At 31.3% G+C, this 15,378-nt stretch overlaps 1 long non-coding RNA gene across 1 annotated transcript; it reads left to right on the top strand.

Moving 5' to 3' along the window:
- The first annotated feature begins 10,740 nt into the window (after nucleotides 1-10,740).
- On the top strand, nucleotides 10,741-14,581 carry LOC150033185 (uncharacterized). The gene is made up of 2 exons (XR_016523767.1): nucleotides 10,741-11,486; nucleotides 14,079-14,581. It is a non-coding gene; the product is annotated as an uncharacterized LOC150033185 (long non-coding RNA).
- Nucleotides 14,582-15,378: the final 797 nt, after the last annotated feature.

Here is a 15,378-nt window from a genome sequence, read left to right as displayed (position 1 = left end):
ATCCTCTCACTCTCATAATCATCTATGCACCAGCACCACACCCACCTACAACAGACCTCGCTCGTCGATGTCGTCGCACGCCTGGTCGCTCACTCGCCGACCATTTTACAAATTATTCCCACCATTTTTTTTCATGTAATTTACGAATGTATGGATCATACCTTAAGTTAATTAGCTTTAATGAAATCGGTACCCACACCAAGTGACAAAAATAAATCTGAGTATTAAGCCTAGTAGAGCTAAAATTTTAAATGAGTTGATATTTTTTAGATTTTGCTAGTTAGAGGGTTGTTTGAACCTATTTTCAAATATAGGAGTGTGAATTGAAAACTAGATAAATTTAAAAGTGTGATATTTAGCAATACCCTTTCTCTTAACATATGAATATTTAAAGGAGTTTTACAGGTCCAAAATTCTATGTTTCTAGCTATCATTTATAAAGTTGTTTAGTTGAGACACACTTAACCTTTGATTTTATGATCATTTATAGTTACCTACGTATTTTAAATTTTTCTTTTATTCATTATAGCACATCCTAATCCAGATTGAAAGTGGCACTTGTGCATTTTAAGATGTTTTGAGAGTTAAATGTCACTTAGAACTTTTTAATTACTTTTAGATTTGTTGTTTTACTAACTTTAATTGTATTCTTTTCACATAAAAAAGGCAACAACGTTGATGAGGTGGAGGTGTTCCACGAAAGTCATTTTCATGAAAAGAAAATGTGGTTTTTAAAGTCATGGAAAATTATGCCCATCGTAGTTTTTAAAGTAAACTTTGGCAATTTTCTAAAGATTTTTTTGGAACTTTGTTGGGTGGGTAGAGAGATGAACATAGTTTGAACCTTATTTGTTTAGGCATTTTTAGAGACTTAATATGCACGTTTTGGACACTTTTTAGAATTTTTTTTTTTGTTGGTTTGAGAGTGAAAATTTCACTTTAACACTTTTTAGGTACTTTATAATTGGTTTTAATAATCAAAGTGACTCTTATGAAATTATCTCTTGGACACTTTTTAAGATTTTTTTTTTTGTTTTTTTTTGTTTTTTTTTTTTTTTTGTTAATTTGAGAATGAAAGTTCCACATAGACACTTTTAAGGTACTTCTTAGGTTGGGTTGGAGAGTGAAAGTGATACTTAAATATTTTTAGGTTGTTTTGAGAATCAAAATGTCATTTTGACACTTTTTGGAAAACACTTTAGGTTAGTTTTGAAGGTGAGTGTGGCACTTAGGCATTTAATTTTTTTTTTTTTTTAGAGTTAAAGTCTCACTTAGAAACTTTTTAGATACTTTTTGTGGTTGGTTTTGATAATCAAATTGACTCTTAAGAACTATTTTGGTTGTCTCACTTAAACACTTTTTAGGTACTTTATGGAAACTATTTTGGTTAGTTTTTAGAGCCAAAACAGCGTACACTCATTTTTTTGGTTCTTTTGAGAATTAAAGGATAACTTACACACTTTTTGGAAATTTTATAATTTTTTTTGATAATCAAAGTGGCTTTTATGAACTATTTTGGTTATTTTAGGTGGTGGGTAGAGAGACCGACATGTTTGAACCTTATTTTTTTCGAAGAACTTGCACTTTAGCATGCACATTTAGGACAATCTTATAGGTTTCGTGTTGGTTTAGAGTATATGGGGCTTGAAAATCATGCAATTAGGTTCATTTTAGGCTTTAAAGTACACTTGACACTTTTTTAAAAGTTTTTGAAAACTTTGTTTATTTTTTGGAGGACATACACTTTAATATGCACGTTTTGGATATTTTTTATATGTTTCAAATGAGAATATAGCATATGAAACTTGAAAGGCATGCAAATGAATTTGATTTATTAATTTTGATACATGATTCATTTCAAACAAGTAAGATTGAGCATGTTGTACTTTAATATACATTTTCAGGTCTATGCATTTTGAAGACGCACAGAAATAGAATTTTTGTGAAGATCAGGCGAAGAATTTTTTGTGTAATTAATATATTTTTTTTCATTTTGGATAGTCAAAATGAAAACCAATAGTTCAGAAAACAAAATAAAAAACTAAATAATTCTTGTTTGGATGATATTTTTTTTTATTAACGATTAAGGGTTGAATACATGATGGCAATTATAGAGTTATGGCGATAATTTGTGTGTGGGAAAAAATCAAACTTTTGGCCACGTTTACTTATGCGTTGGCAGAAAACACTATTTGCTGACCTATCATGCATGGACAAAAATGTAATTTTAGTTCATAAAGGCTTCATTTCTCCGAAGGATAATACATGGGCAAAAATTGACTTTTGCCAATGCAAGACGTTAAGTCGGCAAAAAGAGTTTTTGCCGATGCATAATGCATGCCAAATTGACTTTTTGCATGGATAGAAAGTCTTTTTTGTTGACGTTAGTTGTGTGGGTAGAAAGATTTTTCTGCCTATGCATTTACTTACGTGGGCATTTCTGTGGATGAAACGTCAAAATGTATGGACAGAAGCTCTCCCACGATGGATGCCTACGCAAAAAAATATCGGCAGAAGCTTTGTCCATGCTTTTCTTAAGATTTGTCGACTTTTTTTTGCGTCCGACGGAGACAAAAATTCTTGCAGTGTTTTCTTTCACTCTCCCGCCCACCCCTCTCTTCCCTTCCCCATTTTTCCTTTTTAGTCACCTCACCCTCGACCCCGGAACCCCACCCCGTCTTTACTTTCTCCCTTTATACAATCTCCCCCAACCCAAACCCCTAGCTGCCACTCATCTACGAACAAAAGCCGGCTGCTGACCCCCTAGCTGTCGCCCATCTGCGACTCACCCCCCAACTGTCGACCCAACGCCACCCACCGTCTGACCTTGCAGCCGTCGACCATGCCGCCTGACCTCCACCGAACGTCCTTCCTTTCCATTTCCTTTCCAAACCGTGAAGGTATGTTTATTTATTTATTTATTTTTGTCTTCGTTTTAAGGATTTGAATCTTCATCTTTTGGTGTTGTTTTTTAAGTTTTATTTTAAAGACTTTAGTTTAGTTGTTTGTTTTAAAAATTAGGATGAGGTTAAGTGTTATTATTGTGAATTTGAAGTGATTTAATTACTAATTTGAAGTTATTTGTTTACTAATTTTAGACATTTGTTTGTAGGTGGTGAGTAAGTGAAATACTAAACTGAAATTAGTTTAAGTTTTAATATTCTTACTTTTTAGTTGAAGTTTTAGATTAATTATATTAGTTTAAGTTTTAAATAAAATACTAAATCCTAGCTTGAATTTATGCAGTTGTGATCTCTATAGCCAAGTGGAGGTTCTTGATACCGTGTAGTTGGAAACTTGAACCGAGGTTTTCTATGCTTTTCTTCCCTTTCCTATGCTTTGATGGTTTTCTATTATGCCAATGGAAAACATGGATATTTGATAAAGTTAGTCAATGAGGTACAACTTTTTGTATTTTCATCTAGAACTTGATTGAATATATTCAAATCTTTCCCGTTAACTAAGCAGTTTAAATTCTATTTCTAGATTTCATTTTAGCTTATAAGGTTCATATGTTTATTTGCTTGGTCTAGTAATGTTAAATATGCAACTTTGATAATTGAACCTTATGTTTAGTTACGATTTGATAAGCATTTTACGTCAACCATATTCATTTTACACTTTAATCATTACTATCGCCATTTTTCTCATTCTCATCACTACCACCATTGGCAATGCTCAACCCTCTCCCTCTGGGCCACACCATGATTTTTAAAACAATGTTTAATATATGATATAAGGCAGTATACATTATGCTATATGGTGTAATTAAATGGTCATCTTTTCATAAGTATTCTTCTTTTTGTTATTATTTTTACTATTTTGTCCTTTTTTCTCTGCCTAGAAATTTAAATACAAATATCTAGATTTGTTTTATTATGTCTTCAATTGAAGTTAATTATGTTATTATATCCATCTTTTTAATATAGAACTTCTTCAGAAATAACAAAGTAACTCTCTTCTCCCATCCTTCCTTTATATAATTATGTTTGTGGGTCTATGAACTGATTATTGACAAATATTTCCTCTTATTTTGGATGGATGTTATCATGTAATTGCTATTAGAATCATTTTTAAACTCAAACTTAATTATTATTTGAAATTGCTAATGTTCTTAGGTTGAATTTAAAGTTTTATATTGAGTTTGAAATTGGTATATGCATGGTTATAGTTATGTTTAAGTTTGAATTGAATTGTAATACTTTTGAAATTTAGTTTTGATTTATTTGTAAAGTATAGTTTCTAAGTTTAAGTTTGAGACTGAAGTGTGTGTTGGGAGGGGGGAGGGGTTGGGAGTGTCTATAGTATAGTTTCAAAATTTAAGTTTGAGTTTGAAAGTGGTTCGAGTTGAATTTCAAAGTTTAAGTTTGAATTTAAAATATGTCTTGAGAGGGGGTGGATGAAGGTAAGTGTTTAGATTTTATTTGAAGCTATTAATATTATTAAGTTTAAGTTTTGTAAATGCATAAATGCATAGTTATGTTTTAGTTTTATATTATTGTTGTTATTGTTATAGGGGTAAATTTATAATGCGTAAAGTTAATTATTTAGTAGCACCGATACTATTTAAATTTATATTTTGTAGGTACCAAGAGATTTATGTTCAAGCAAAGAAGTAGAGAAGAATAAAGATATATTTTGTGGATATTATGTAATTGTAGATTTATGTTTTGTGGATATTTTTTTAATTATAATTAACTCTGTGAAACTAAATTGTATGTTATGTAAGAAAACTAATTAAACGTAAAAGTTGTTGATTTTTGTTTATTTACTTAAATTTGGAAGATTCAAGTAGGTTTCAATTGTTGTTTTTTAAAAAATTAATAGGTTTGATTTTCAGTAAATTAGAAAATTTTGATACAAAAAGACCATTCACGACACCAAATTTTAAGGTGTCGAGAAAAAAGCAAAAAAATATGTGAAATTTTGAAACCTTTCTCGATGCTAAACTAGATTGGCATCGGGAATGGTAACTTATCATAACTCTAATTTTTCGAATATGGCGTTGGGAACAGTTTTTTCTCCCACATATCCTCCACCCTTTGCCGACGCCAAAGAAGTGGCGTCGACATAGGGTATTTCTTTCGACGTCAATAAATCAATTTTTTTGCGTCGAAAATGTGATTTCCGCCGACACCACCATTTTGGCGTGAACAATTTTCTCCCAATTCCAGTCATAGGGAGATCAATTTTTCCCAATGACGGAACTTTTTTGAGTTGAGATAGAATTTTTTTGACGAAGCTTTCCCAACAACCTTGCCGACGGTCAACAAAATGTCAAAAAAGCCTTTCCCGACACTTTTTTTGACTTTTCCTGACGATTTCTGTTGGGAAAAGTATAATTTCTTGTAGTATTTGCATTTACAAACTTAGGGATCCATTTTAATTTTACATTGACATTAAAAACATTAGATCTAGACAAGTAATAAGAGTAAGTTTTATATCCACACTTGCCACAAGAAAAAAACCAATATTATACAAAGATTTATCTCTAACAACAAATTTATGCACTTTAATCTTCTTGGAGAAATTCTTTCTTGGAGCATTGTAAACCTTTTCTCTTTGAGAAAAATTTCTAGCTTCTTGAAGAAGCAGTTTGAGCATACTTCAATTTAAAATACCTAGGTATAATATGACCTTCAACACCACAATTGTGATATGTAGGCACAAAGCTAGCATTAGTATGATTAGACACAACATTAGACATATTAAGCTTAGGAGGCTTTAACAAATATAGCTTTAGAACTTAAAGGAGTAAAGCATTCATCAATGTAGTCTAAACCTTTCTTATCATTATAAGGCTTGCTTACTTCAATTATTTTGTCCAATCTTTGAGCACCTATTGTCAATTTTTTAATAGACTCTTTAACTTTATCAAGTTCTAGTAAAACATCTAATTCTTTTTCTTTAAGTAATTTAATCAAACTATCTTTTTTCGCAACTATCATGTTCAATAAATTGAACTTTATCAAGTAAGACATTTTTCTCATCACAATCACAAATATGCTTATCACAAGAGACATTTAATTCTTCAATTGCATAACTTGCTCGTTCTCTTTTAAACAAGCAATTTCATTAAGTAAAGACTTATTTTCACCAATCAAAGTATTGTATTTCTTCTTAAGCACAACAAATTCGGAACTTAGTTTTTCTAACCAGTTTTGCATACTTTCAAAAGCTTCAAATAATTCATCAGGAGTTCTAGAGTTATCTCATCCTCAAGTTCATAATCTTTGTCACTATGAGTCATGAGCTAAATGCGTGTCACTTCTTCAACATCACTTTCACTGCTATCATCCTAAGTAACATTCATTGTCTTCTTCTTAGATTTCTTAGATGAATTTAGGAGAGGACAATCTTATGACCCAACCTTTTGCATTATATTCATAACAAATTACCTCATTCTTTTTGCTCTTCTCACTTTTTGACTTTCTTTGGATTGATAGGTGTTTCTTGAATGTCTTCTTCCTCTTGATGAAATTTTTGTACTTATTGTAGATCGGTATGACAACTCTAGAGGGGGTGAATAGAGTTTAAATAAATTAATGAAAACTTTTAGCAAATGGGGCGCAATGGAGAAAATTAATATACCTTTTTGAAACCAAGTAATTTAAACGATAGTTTCATGCAAATAAATTCACTTTAAATTAAACAAGAAATTAAGAATCACACCTTAAAACACCCTATTTAGTTATAGTAAAAAGATTAGTAACGGATATAGAAATTTTAAAACTACCAATCAAAACAAATTAATATGAGTAATTGATTTTAAGAACAAATGTTGCAATTAATTTAATATAATAAAATAGAATAATAAATTAATTTCAAAACTAAATAGGAGAAGGATAGAGAAATTGATACCGAAAATTTTATAATTGTTTGACACAACCCAATCTACATCCATTTCCCAAGCTCCTCTTGGGTATGTCACTCAAACTTGACTCTTTTCATAGCTAGAGTCAAACTGCTACAATGTTACTTTTTAAGTTGCAAGAACAAATTGATCCTTTCCATGATTGAGGATCAAACCAGTAACCTCTTACAATATGTTTAAAAATGAAGAACAATTTAACGAACTCTCTAAAAGAGTGAATTTACCAATATTGAGCTCACAACAAATCAATCCTCACAAATACATAAATATCTCTCAAGAATTAATTGAAAAGAAGAAAATTGAAGCTTAGAAAGAGCAATAATGGAGGCTTAATGAATTATGGGGAGGATTGTAAAAAGATGTGAAATTGTTGTTTTAATTCGGGAGAAGATGAAGAGTTTAAAATAAGAGGGAAAATGGTAAAAAACCAAATTCATTTTGAGCCTTTAGATCTTGAAAAAGAAAAATCAATGGTAGAGATTTTTCTTAAAATTAACTAGTTGTTAAAGAGAAACATAAAATAATATATTTTAGCCCACCATGTGTCCAACTAGCCATTAGACACATAAAATAATATAATAATGAATATTTTAAGAAAAACATTTTCTTTAAAAAACCAATAGAAACCCAAAAGTCTACCATGTGTCACTCTTCCAAGACTCTAAATGACATATTTTAATCGGGGGTCTTTTTAAATATAAAAAAATATTTACCCTTTATAGCAAAAACTTCTAAAAGTACAAAACACTTTTATAACTTTTTGCTATAAAGTGTAAATATTTTTAGGATTTTTCTATTTATAAGAATTTTCCTTTTAATTGGGTCCACTTCCAATTCTTAGGTAGAGACTTAAGAATTTTTCTAACATTTTCAAAGGTTGTATAGAATTTACCAAGATCTTTCAAAGCATTTATGATGTTAGTAAATCTAGTAAACATATCGGTTATAAACTCATTAACGTCCATCTTAAATAATTCATAATTATGAATAAGTATGCTACTTTTGGACTCTTTAATGTGATTTGTTCCTTCATGAGTAATTTCAAGAGTATTCCAAATTTCTTAAGTGGAAGAACATATAGATATTCTATTTTGTTCATTTTTTCTCAAAACACAATACAAATAATTAATAGCCTTAGCATTAGAAGAACACCTTTACATTTCATTTTCATCATACTCTTCTTCTAATATAGGCTTAGCAACATTATCAACCTCCTTCATAGGTACATATGGACCTTTAACAACAATTATGCCACAAATTAGAATCAATAGATTGCAAATAAATTTTCATTACAGCTTTCTAATATGCATAATTTGAACCATTAAAGTAAGGAGGTCTATAAGTAGATTGGCCTTCAACAATTTCATTTGCCACTAGTTTCTTTTTCTTTTGATCTAATTGCTTCCTTTGGGCCCCAAATTGATTAGTTTAAACTATGTTTTCTCCACAACGCTTGATTATATTTGAAAACTATATAATCAAATAGTGAATCAAATGGACAAGATTTTTAAAGCCAAACAATTAACAACCAAAATATTTAATAATAAATTAAGGGTTTGAGAAAGCATATGATTTTGGGTTGAGGTGGGTTGACGTTGTCCTAAGAGAAGACGTGCCACCACTTGCATTGAGTAATTTGATACTCAACTCCTAGGATACAACACCCTTCAAGAATGCTTATGTGCAGTTAAGCAATCTTACAAACTTTAATTTGTTGAACTTGTAGCTCACAAAACCTTTTTGGAACGTATATTAAAATCATGGATTTTTTATGTCTGTCAAAACTGTAATTTTCTTACAAAAGGAAGATGATGATTAAAAAGTCTTAACCCCTCCACGTAGTGTTAAATTATCCTTAAAATAGGGGAGGAAAATAGACTTTTTCACCTATTAATGCATTTAAAATAAAATAAAATAAAATAAAATAAAACAAAACAAATAAGATAAAATAAAAATAAAACAAAATAATAAAATCAGTTAAATTATCCAACAATCCCTCACATAATTTACGATTTTCAAGTGTATCAAATTCTTCCTTAAAAGAAAATAACAAGATGTAAGCATTTTTACTATGCAATAGGTGTAGGTAGTTTGAACCTCCACTAAGTGAAAATAAATATCCATTTGAAGAGCCATAATAGTCTTGAAAGGTCTTTCAAATCAAACTTTCACTTACTCAACACATAGTACAAGTTAATTTAGAAGTTTTGGTATGTTTTGCGCTTTAGACGGTCATGCGCACATATCCTATTTTCATGAGTACTTTAAAAGATAGCCCAACTTTTTACTGTAGTGACCTCACTACAACACCCACATAGGTGAAACTTCTAAGGATTGTTTGTGACCAACACCTTGCATATAGTACATGTCTTGGTTTCATTTAGCATATACTCTTCCTAATTGTCATTTATGAGCACTAGCACCTTAGGAATGGGACAAAACTTATTTTACTTATTAGTGCTCTCATAGTTACACTCCAATTTCGTTGTTACCCATTGAACCTCTTTCATGGGATCCCAATCTTTGAGGTTGAGTGTCCATTATGGTGACTATATTATGGACTTTAGTTCCATTCCCCTCGATGATTAAAAAATTTGCTTGCACGATAAGCCTTTCGTGAACGGATCTGCTAGGTTCTTTTTGAACCTGACAAAATTAGGAGAGATCACACCATGAAATAATAACTGCCTAATAGAATTATTTCTAGTTCTGACATGCCTAATTTTCTCATTATATATTTATTTTACCAGGCTTAGCTAAAATAGCTTGACTATTACAGTGTAAAGGCATAATTTAAGAAAATAGAGATATCAACAATTAGATCTTCACCATTCTACCTCCTTACTAGTTAAATCCAAGGCAATAAACTCAACTTCTATAGTGAATTTAGAAATTAATGTTTGTTTAGTAGATTTCCAAGACATAACACCACCACCCAAAGTAAAACATAACACTAGTTGCTTTAGTTTCATCGGATTCAACTATCCAATTGGCATGACTAGAATCTTCTATTAGTGAAGGAAATTCACTATAACAAATAGAAAGATTAGAAGTACCTTTAAGATATCTACACAATCTTTCAATTGCACACCAATGATATTCATTTGGGTTACAAGTATATATACTTAATCGATTTAAAACATATGCAATGTCAGACCTAGTGCAATTAGCAAGATACATTAATGAACCAATTATTTGAGAATATTTATATTTAGAAATTGGTTATCCTATATTCTTTTTCAACTTCAAATTTGGCTCAAAAGGGCTAGATACAGGACTCAAACAGAATAGCCAACTTTTCCCAAAAGATGTTCTATATAATGTGATTGAGTCAACAAAAATTCATGACATCTCCTAACTAATTTAACCCCTAAAATAACATTAGCAAGACCCAAATTTTTCATATCAAAATTATTTGATAAAAACTGTTTGGTTTCATTAATAATTTTCATGCTAGTACCGAAGATAAGGATGTCATCCACATACAAGCATAAAATAACATAGGCATTTTCCATCATTTTAGTATATACACATTTCTCTGAATCATTAATTACAAAACCATAAGAAATTATGACACTGTCAAATTTTTTGTCATTGTTTAGGGGTCTACTTTAAACTGTGAAGGGACTTAACCAATTTAAGCACTTTATTTTCCTGATTTGGTTTTATAAACCCCTCAGGTTGTTCCATGTAAATCTCTTTGTCTAATTCATCATTTAAGAAAGTTATCTTAATGTCCATTTGATGAATTTCTAACTTAAAGGATAGAAACATTGGAAATTAAAACTTTAATAGTGGTCATTCTAGCAACAGGAGAGTATATATGTAGCAAAAAAGTCCACACCTTCCTTTTTACTAAACTGGCAATTAAAACTCTAATAGTGGTTATTCCACTACAAGAAATTTGGCATTTGATGTCGGTTGAAAAAACTAAATACGGATGTATAATGTTGGTTTCTTAAAAAAAAAAAAATCTTTAATGTCAGTTTTAAAACCGACATTAAAGATGAGGTTACAATGTCAGTTCAAAACTGACATTAAAGATATGCCGTAAATTTTTTAATTTTCAACTCATTTTTCTTTTTGTAAACCACTCTTTCTCTCTCACAAAACTCCCGCTCCTTTCTCTCTGAACCTTCACCCATCTTCTCCTTTCTCTCAAAACCTTCACCCATCTTCTCCTTTCTCTCAAAACCTTCACCATTTTCTCATTCTCTCTAAACCATATCGTTCGTCGACTCATTTCTCTCTCAACCACACGTCGCCGCTCGAGATTCGCCAGATTTGATTGTTGACCATCGCCCAGCCTGTTCGGTTCATCCAGATTTGATCGCTGGCCATCGCAACCTGTCCGCTAATCTAGATCCGAGAGTTTCAGGCCATCATGCTCGTCCAGATCCATCACGCTCGTCATGTGCGTCCACGTGTCGTTCAGATCCGAGAGCTTCCTTCACGTGTTGTCCAGATCCGAGAGCTTCATTCATGCCCATCATAATGATCCCCATTTTCATCCAGATCTATGCTCGTTCCATTCAAATCTGAGTTCGTTCCATCAAAATCTGAGTTCTGGTGTGATGTGTAGGTTCTTTCGGTAGCTTACAACAATATTTTGGTGAGTTTCAACCCTTACCCATTTTTCACCTTTTTATGGTCTTAACAAAATTTTAATGCTTGGTATTAGCAACAATTTTGGCTAATTTTATTATGAAGGATTTGGCCTTCCTACTGAAAATCCAGACGATGATGTTACTGATAAAAAAGATCAAGATGTGGGTGAAACTGGCATGGGAAGGGCGTAGTTATGGTTAATTAAGAAATGTCCAAAGTTGGATATGTTGAAATGTTATTTCAAAAAAATATAAGTAATTTGATTTTTTTTTTAAAATCTGAATATATAATATTTACATTTTTTTAAATATTATTTTGAAAAATTCTTATCAATAGAAAAATCTAAAAAATATTTACACTTTATAACAAAAAGTTCCAAAATACTTTGTAATTTTGTATTTTTGGAACTTTTTGCTGTAATCTGCAAATACTTTTAAATATTTTTTATATTTAAAAAGTCTCTATTATTTTTATAACATATTAAAAATGTTATAAACATATTATATTAATATACATATGAATTCTATATATTATATTAAATTTATTTTAAATTTACATTGTTATAATATTATAAACACATTAAAACATATTAGAAATGTTATAATATTATATGTTAATTATTTTTGTAATTAATCAATTTAATTTGTCATTCTCCCTCCACTGTCTTTCTCCCTCCCAAATTTTGTTAAGTAATAAACAAAAAATGTCCCAGTACTTCTGTTATGTATGTCTTCAAACTTTTTCTATAAATGAATTGCTATAAATATCCTACAGTTATGGTAGTCATAGATTTGTTTTTGGGAAAATTAATATGCTAGAAGACTTTAATGAATTTATTGAAAATAATATTGGTGATAAGTTGTCTTTAATTTTAATATTAGAACATGTGGATTATAAATAGTTTTATTGTTTTTATGTTCATGGCTTTGTGTTTTTAGTTTTCTCTTTGACTTTGACATGAAGTTCCTATTTTTTTGCTTGAGTTGTTCATAGCTTCTATTGATAATATTAGTTGTTTGGTAGTCATTGGTTTGTTGAAAAAGAGAGTTGTTGTTATGTTAATGTCTTTGTTAGTGAGTTTTGTTATGGTTGGTAGTCATGTTGTTTTTGAATTTATAATTCATTTACTAGAAGACTTTAATGAACGTATTGAAAATAATGTCGGTGATAAGTTGTCTTTAATTTTGATATTGGAACATGTGGCTTATAATAGTTTTGTTGTCGATAAATTCATGGCTTTGCATTTTTTATTTTGTCTTTGATTTTGATATCAAATTTTTATTTCCATGTTTGGGTTGTTAAATTGTTCATGGCTTAAATTGTTAAATTGTTCATGGCTACTATAGCCCAATTTTGTTATAATGTCTTTTCTCTTAGATTCGACAAGCTTAATTGTTTGGTTTCATAAAATTTGTTTATGGCTTTCATTAAGTCGTTTGTGTTTATAAGTTTATAAATTTTCCTAAAGAAATGAAGAAGAAATTTAAAAATATCCCAGTTAGTGAAAACATCATGTTAAATAATGTAGTTTTTTATATGCTAAGAAAATGCATGTGTTTTTGCAAGAAAAACCTCCAGATTGGCGGGATTTTATTGGTATGATGAGATTCAGTTGTGCGATTGTTTTAGTTTAGTTGTGCAATTATTTTAATTTTATTTATTTTTTTGTTGGATGTATCTATATGACCCTCCATAGTAGACAACCAATGTTTGTTGCTATCGTGATTCGAGCTAGGAGTGTATTGTATAAAATAAATTGAAAAAATAAGTTCTAAGTATAGATGATGCGTTGATGCTTTGATGTGTTTATGTATTTGTAACGCGTTGGTGCGTTAGAGCTGTGCAACAGAACGCACGACACTTCTTCTATTGACGTTCAAGTTTTCTTAAACCAGACCCAAGTATAAATCCAATTTAGGTTCCTAGTAAGTCCAGGGTCAAACTCGGGGATTCAGTTAAGCTAACGCAGACCTTGCGTTGTAGCTATTGTAGGGGTTTCCTAAATGTACGAGAGAATTGTGTTATTTACACTAAATTGCTGTACCTGTGCAAGAAGATACAAAAGAGTTGAGTAGTGAGTGATGAACATGCGAAAATGGATTTTTAATGTACGTGGTATGCGTCGATCTAAGATGAATGTACACGAACTAGAATGTTAGACTCTTATTCGACACTTCTCAATGCGAATAACATACAAAACCTATCTCTAGGATGCATGCGTCGAACACAGAATGCAATAAACACCAGTAAGTCTATCTCTAGATGTACTAGGTGTTCTACTTGATGTGGCTTAGTTATTCTCTCGAATAGTCTAAGTTAAAGATGCTTTTACTAATTGATCAAGATGGCTTAAGCGTTTGAAATGAAGTTTTGCATAAAGTATAGATGCATTCAACATAAACAAGAAATAAACAATGGCAAAGTGTGATGGATCAAATATATGAATTTATAAAGAAGCAAATTGTTTTTACAAAAGCAATATTTAATCAGATGAAATGAAAGCGATAAATGAGATGAAAGGAATTGAGTCAAGCCACAGAGTACAATCTTTTGTATCTCTTTGGCTCAATCTAGTTGTGTACAATTACTTGTATAGGAGTTGGACGAAGTGTCTTTTTCAAGCTCGGCTTCCTCCGCTCCTTGACCGGCAGTGATGGTGGTTCTCAACCCTTCTGATCGTCTTGGCACCACAGCACAGCTTTTAAAGATCTAAACTATGACTACGCTAATTGTGAGAGTGAGAATCTTGAAAATTTCTGTATATTGAACTCTGGAGGGACTTCATCTATTTATAGGCGTTGGTCATCTCCACTTGGTGATAGGCAACATTAAAGTCCATGCCCTGGTCAGCTGCCTGACATTCAGAAGCTTTTCAGACGCTGCCTGCTACAGGTGCCCATACTTGCAAGTGGTGATGTGACACAATCAGCCTGGATCAATGAATCTTCTCTGCGTTGAATTCCCTCCGCATAGCCCATGCGTTAGAACTTTTGCCTGTGACACTTCTTGATTATGCGTTAGCTTCTTGTTGAAATCCTGCAATACAATGCGTTAGTGCACAGTATTTAGTAATAAAACTTCTTTTGCATGAGTTTGCTACTATTTGAGTAATTCCATGCGTTTCTTCTAAAAATAAGGAGAATTTTTCATTAAAAATCTTAGTTGTTCCAACTTAAGAGCAAAAATAACTTGTATTTCTACAAGTTAACACCACCCTCAAACTTAAACAATGCTTGTCCTCAAGCATTCCAAAATAATTTTTTGTTATCTCCCTTATCTTAAGTGTGCAGAGTTCGCCTCTCATCATATTCAGTCATAAGCTTGAGATAAGAATTTGGAAAATGTAACTCAGATTGACTCTTTTCTAAAAGGAATAATGTTTAGTTTCAGATGCAACAGGCCTTTTATCAACAACTCCTTTCGTTTCTCAAAACATTTCCGTTTTTTTTTCTAAACCAACAATGCGTTAGATGCTCTTTTTAAGATAAATGCCGGATAAAACGAAAAATATGAATTTTTAATTATCCATGCGTTGTTCTAGGTATCCCACTTTCGTTTTGGCTTGCCCCTATGAGTGTCATGCGAGCATCCAACTATGGGTGAGAACACTTCACAACTAAACTCATATCTAATATTCATGCATTTCAGGATACAATTTCTTTAGACTAGATAGAGGAGTTCTATGGGACGCATTGGTCTAGGAGACTTAACTTTGTTTTGGCTTGCCCCATGGGTGTCATGCGAGTATCCAACTACGGCTAAGTGCCTGTTCCAACTTTTTAACTCGTCACTTTGAGGTTTTTCTTTTGAAGTAATGACAGAGGAGTTGCGTTTAATAATTTTCTTATTTTGTTCCCTTTCTTTATGATCTACTCATTTAATGCGTCTTAACTCGG

The sequence above is a fragment of the Benincasa hispida genome, chromosome 10 (genome assembly GCF_027475165.1).
Source record: "Benincasa hispida cultivar pf3 chromosome 10, pf3_genome.v1.1, whole genome shotgun sequence".
In the NCBI taxonomy this organism is placed as follows: Eukaryota; Viridiplantae; Streptophyta; class Magnoliopsida; order Cucurbitales; family Cucurbitaceae; genus Benincasa; species Benincasa hispida.
The sequence above is the reverse complement of the archived record's forward strand: the minus strand, read 5'-3'. Positions and strand labels throughout refer to the sequence as shown.